Below are 6,254 nucleotides of genomic sequence, written 5' to 3'. Positions count from 1 at the left end.
CACTGATTCTAGTTCAAAATCATCCAATTTAAATTCTTGTGTTCGGGCGATTGTGTGGCTTTAACCTATATCTATATCTCTGAAATCATCTCCAGTTTACCACTCTGCAGTATTCCAATTCCAACTCCACTTCACATCCTCAGCTTCCATTGTTCCCCTGTTGGTAGCTGTGCTTTTAAATTCTAAAGGTCTGAACAAGAGTTCCAACCCAAAACATTGTCTGTCCATTCCCTCCATAGATGTTGCCTGCCTGATCTGTTGAGTTCCTCCAGCACTTTGTGTTTTGATCAAGATTCCAGCATCTGCAGTTCCTCGTGGCTACATTAATATGAATCAGGTAGGTGCACAATGTGGTATAGCTCATTTTTCGGGTAAATGTTTGGCAGCCATTGAAGTTGTTTTGAAGCGTAGTTGCTGATGAAATACAGGGGAACTCAGTGAGCAATTTATATACAATAATGCGGCATTATTTGTAAAGCTGCTTGCATGCCAAACGTGACCAGGACTCTCTAAAGAGCTCCTTATTTGTCTTCAAAATAGTGGTCATAAGATCTTTTGGGTTCCGTATAATGATTCAAGGGAAAGACAGATTACTGAAAATATTTCTGAAATGACCTGGAGTTAAAGTTTAAAGAGCAGGTCATCAGTGCAGCTGGAGGGGGTCACAGTTTAGGAACAAAAGTTATGACAACACCCAGTTCTAAGCTGGACAGCAGGAAAGAAGCATTAGCAATGGGCAACCAATCGGCATCACGGGTAGTGGCTGGATAATAGATGGGAGTGAACATGTGGACTGTGCAGCTATATATCGCCCCCCTCGCACTAAGTGTCAACCCCCAATATATTATTCAGACTGGACGCTCGAAATGCACAGACATTCACAGGGCTTGGCAAACGTGAGGCTGAGCTGGTGTTAAGCGCAGGACACGATTGATGGACCTGCATTGTGCTTTTAATGTTTAAAATGTTTACACCCACTTCACAGGAATGTGTGCAAATTCTGAATGAGCCTTGTGAGGCGATGTCAGGTCAGTAAAACAGAAGGTTCCAAGCAGCAATTTAAAACTAGGTAGAGAAGGTGGAGAGAGGAGGAGAGAATTTGCAGCCTCGAGATTGGTGCAGCTCGAAGACTGCATTGCAGAGAAGTCAGACTGACAACCCCGAGTTCTCAGGGAGAGGTGTTATACGATGCTGCCACCACTGTCTCATCTCCCTCACTCTCCTCGTGCTGCTGTTCTTATTTCTTGTATCTCATTGATATATTTTTCAGATGATAACTGTGCTGTGCAGTTGCTGAAATGGTGAATAAATGATGGATGTGGCAGGAGCAAGGCTGTTATCTCCGAACCCTTTCCTCAGTGAGAAGCGCTGGAGTACCTGGTAATGCCAGAATACAGGAGTCCAACCGTACAACATATGGTAGAGTACCCTGTATCAGCAGGGCCCGCAGTAATGCCTGCAGGACACAGGTACGTAACATTGCTGCCCCATATGTCCAACTGTCCATATCCTCCCTGCTTCTCCATTCCTTCAAGGGAGTCAGTCCAAGGTCATAGACATTCTCTGCAGTGTCTTTGTGGTCATCCTGCATGCTTGAAATTAAAGCAAGATTAATACATGAAATATCAGCAAGGTATTCAACCTATTAAACGTATTGCTAATGAACTCTTTATCATTGAGATCATCCACTTAGTTTCATCATCCATTTAGTTCCCTGTCATTTCCACATTTCCCATTTGCCCCAAAGTAACAGGTTTGCTAACATTATTTCTGAACTCACGCGCTCTTTCATCTGATACATTAAAAGACCTACAGATGCTATGAATCTCAAGTTAAAACAGAAAATGCTTACTTTTAGTTTAGTTTAGAGATACAGCGCGGAAACAGGCCCTTCGGCCCAACGAGTCCGCATCGACCAGCGATCTCCGCACATTAACTACTCTACACACTGTAGGGACAATTTTACATTTATACCAAACTGATTAACCTACAAACCTGTACGTCCTTCAAGTGTGGGAGGAAACCGAAGATCTCGGAGAAAACCCACACAGGTCACGGGGGGAACGCACAAGCACCCGTAGTCAGGATTGAACTCAGTTCTCTGGTGCTGCAAGGCAGTAGCTCTACCGCTGCCCCACCATGTTCGAAAGACTCAGCAGGTCAGGCAGCATCTGTGGAAAGAGAAACAAAAGTTAACGTTTCAAATCGAAGACCTTTCATCAGAGAGTGAAAGAATAAGTTGCACAATAGGTCAAAGTCAAGGTGAGGGGTCGTGGTAGAGGAGTGGGTGGGGGGGGGGGGGATGACAGACGTTTTTGTGGTTGTGAGCAAGGTTCCAGGATGATGTACACAAAATGCTGGAGTAACTCAGCGGGACAGGTAGCATCTCTGGATAAAAAGAATGGGTGACGTTTCGGGTCAAGATCCTTCTTCAGACTGAGGGTCAGGGGAGAGGGAAGCATAGAGATATGGATGGAGTGGAACCAATATCCTCTAAACTGGAGGGGAACCAATATCCTCGCAGGGTGGTTCACTGGTGTTACTCGGGAGTGTATCAACTAGAGTGGCAGGGCTGCACAAACCAGTGTAATAAGTCAGCAAGTGGAAAAATGAGGGAAAGCTAGATGTTAGGTCGAGTGAATGTAATGGAATAAACAGGCAGTGCTTGGTTATTAACAATGGGACTGATTGGCTGACGTGTATTTATTTCAATGCAAGAAATATTATGGGTAAAACAAATGAAGTGTGTAACCTGGATTAGTCTGAGATCTATGACTCGGTCAAAATTTATAAAATCATGAGGGGCACAGATAGGGTGGATTGTTAGGGTCTTTTACCCAGGGTGGAAATGTCAAACAAAAAGGGCATCGCTTCAGGTGGGAGGGGGAGTTCTCTGTCACAGAGAGTACAGGGTGCCTGGAATTCAACAGTTGTCCCGCACTTTCTGTACTTTGGCAGTTCAGGGGCTCATCTACAGTAGATACTTCTGCAATGCATTGGACAAAAGGGAGGTAGAAATAGCCTTTAACAGGCAATTTGATGTAAGGCTGGGAAAGTACAAGGGACTGTGAAACTACAGGCTCGACGTTCCTGGGGCACTCACGTGGGTTACAAGTTGTAACTCACAACTGCACATAGGGTGGGGTGAAGTTCCACATTAGCTGTAAGAGAGATAAGGACAAGCAACACAGTGAAATTTGCATTGTGGAATGGCAAATAGCTCATCAGAGGAATCTTCAAGTGCAGTAAGTTTGTAAAGATGTTTCTCTATATTGATGCTTTGTTATACAAGGGATTAATTGGAAATGACTTTATTATAAGATATGTTTATAATGATAACATTTATAACAAAGGTAAAACAGGAGCTTATTGTATTAGAGATTGAACTATAACATGGCATGCATTTATAACACAAAATGTTACATTTTAAACAAAGTTTATTAAAACTCATTTTGAAGCAGTTGTGGATTTTTGTAGTGTTGGAATCTAAGCTGTCAGTTCACTGTAATGCTGATGTAATACTGCTTCCTTCAAGGTGCCGGAAGGCCTTTTAGACTTTTCATCAAACTATGTGGTTTGTAAAAAAAAAATGTGCAAAGCATGTTCTTGAAAAACCACAGAGGAATTCAGTCCAATATCCAAGAAAATGCCGTTTTTTCCTCTCTAACCCCATAAAATGAATGAGCTGAAGATGTCCATTTGCCTTCAGTAGGCAGTAGCTCTCACCAGTGGCAGTATGGCCATAGCCTTTCCTGCTGCAAACCCCAGCTACCAGGCACCACCACCTGGTACTCAGCATCCCTTTCCTGCACTGTGTTGACGTGACCATCACAAACCTGACTGAGCCTGTGTTGTGGTGGGGTTTGGGTGGTGGAAAAGGGCATCAAATCGCAGCCATTTAGTCAAGTCAAGTCAAGTTACTTTTATTTATGTAGCACATTTAAAAAACAACTCTCGTTGGCCAAAGTGCTTTACATTGGTGGAGGTACTAACACTATACAACAGTGGTTCATAGATTAAATACAAACATCACTACATACATATAACCCTCGCTCAGAGGACATCAAGAAAGGCTTGGGAGTAGAGATGAGTTTTAAGTCTCGACTTAAAGGAGTCGATGGAGAGGGCAGTTCTGATGGGAAAAGGGATGCTGTTCCACAGTCTAGGAGCTGCAACAGCAATTTAAAGACACTATATGTGATGTTGGGGAAGGAATCGTAAAAAACAAAACTCAGAACCAGCACAGTGGCACAGCTGGTAGAGCTGCTGCCTCACAACGCCAGAGAACCCGGCTTCGATCCTGACCTCAGGTGCTGTCTGCGTGGAGTTTGCATGTTCTCCCTGTGACCACGCGAGTTTACTTCATGTGCTCCAGTTTCTTCCACATCTCAAAGATGCGCTGCTTTGTAAGTTGTGTAGGAAGGAACTGCAGATGCTGGTTTAAACCGAAGATAGACACAAAAAGCTGGAGTAACTCAGCGGGGCAGGCAGCATGTCTGGAGAGAAGGAATGGGTGACGTTTCGGGTCGAGACCTTTCATCACAAAGCTATAAATTAACTGTAAGTTAATTACTCTCTGTAAAATTGCCCCTGGTGTGTAGGCAGTGGGATAACATGGAACTAATGTGTTGATAGTTGATCGAAGGTCAGCGTGGACTTGGTGGGCCGAAGGTCCTGTTTCCATGCTGTATCTCTAAACTAAACTAAACAGAACCATTAGAATCAATGCAGCAGATATATCAGAGAATGACAATCTGTCGATTAGTGACAGGAATTACAGCAAATGAAAAACAACAATGTTGATGATGCTGTAAAACTGTAATGAAAACATAAAATACTGGGAACACTCCGTAGATTTCTTTCTGTTCATATCAGGACTGGTCATTTCTCGAGGCGTCCATCAGTGATTTTAGCCGAGTTTTTTCTCTCTCCATTAGTTCTTCCTGACCTGCTGGTCATGTCCCATGGCCCAGAGCAACATGTAACACAGAGAAATGAACAGACCAGCCTCCCATCTACTGCATCCACCCATTGGTCTCACCCTATAGGAGATAATCCCTATGATTCCTGTTATCCCCCCTCCCCCATCTTCTCTGCAACCAAAATCATTACCATACAATGTGAAGAGTAGCGGCCCCAACTCCCTGATGAAAATGCTCCATTCTGATGAAGGGTCATGGACCAGACACACTAACTCTGAACAGAATGTCCTCCATTTTCCTATTCATGAGAGGAATGACAGGTTCCAGCGAGAGGAAGCAGATCTGGGATTCAGGAGCAAAATCCAGTGGGTGGTGATGGGCGCCTTTGGGATGAAAGTGAGGAATCCACTTTAAAGCAGCTTCCTGTCTGGCATTGAGCTGGAGAAACCATGTTACTCTGAGAATATCCAGTAGTGAGAGTTGCCACAGCAACAGTCACTACGTTACCCAGTACTGCTCCGCTAACAGGGCATATCCAGGGAATTGGGATGGCACCATGCCACAGCTAGTAGAATGAAGGGGAGATCTTGCCACAAATCTGTCGGAATTCTTCGAGGAAGATAATAGCAGGATAGACAAAGGAAGGTCGATGGATATTGTTTACTTGGATCTTCAGAAGGCCTTTGATAAGGTGCCACATGTGAAGCTGTTAAACAAGATGAGATCCCATTGTATTGGAGGGAAGAAACTAGTTTGGATATAAGATTGGTTGAATGGTAAAAGACAAAGAGTGGGAATAAAGGGGGCTTTTTCTGGTTGACTGACGTTGACTAATGGAGTTCCGCAGGGGTCGGTGTTGGGGCCTCTGCTCTTCACATTGTAGGTTAATGATTTGGATGACGGAAATGAAGGCTTTGTGGCCAGGTTTGCGGCTGATATAAAGATAGGTGGAGGGGCAGGTAGTGTAGAGAAAGCAGGGAGTTTACAGAAGGACTTGGACGGGTTGGGAGAGTGGGTAAAGAAGTGGCAGATGGAATACAGCCATAGCAAAGTGTGCGGTCTTGCTCATTAACAGTAGGAATAAAGGCGTAGACTATTTTCTAAATAGGGAGAGGATTCAGAAAACAGAGGTGCAAAGGGACTTGGGAGTGCTGCTGCAGTATTCCCAAAAGGTAAATTTGCAAGTTTAATCGGTAGTAAGGAAGGCAAATGCAATATTAGCATTCATTTTGAGAGGACTAGAATATAAAACAGGGCTGTAATGCTAAGGGTTTATAAGGCACTGGTCTGATCGCATTTGGAACATTGTGAGCAGTTTTGGGCCCCATTTCT

General features: G+C 44.0%; 1 protein-coding gene across 3 annotated transcripts in view; it reads left to right on the top strand.

Moving 5' to 3' along the window:
- The first annotated feature begins 273 nt into the window (after positions 1 to 273).
- Positions 274 to 6,254, top strand: part of LOC116990755 — a 49,027-nt gene continuing 43,046 nt past the window's right edge. Inside the window, exons 1-2 of one of the 3 annotated variants that reach the window (XM_033048695.1) lie at positions 274 to 337; positions 1,271 to 1,469. The gene's annotated coding sequence lies outside the window, so the exon portion shown is untranslated. Of the gene's footprint in view, positions 338 to 1,115; positions 1,470 to 3,173; positions 3,246 to 6,254 lie in introns of those variants that run through there. The other 2 variants (XM_033048697.1, XM_033048698.1) reach the window with 2 other exon arrangements.

The sequence above is a fragment of the Amblyraja radiata genome, chromosome 32, assembly GCF_010909765.2.
Source record: "Amblyraja radiata isolate CabotCenter1 chromosome 32, sAmbRad1.1.pri, whole genome shotgun sequence".
In the NCBI taxonomy this organism is placed as follows: domain Eukaryota; kingdom Metazoa; phylum Chordata; class Chondrichthyes; order Rajiformes; family Rajidae; genus Amblyraja; species Amblyraja radiata.
This window is presented reverse-complemented; position numbering and strand designations above follow the sequence as displayed.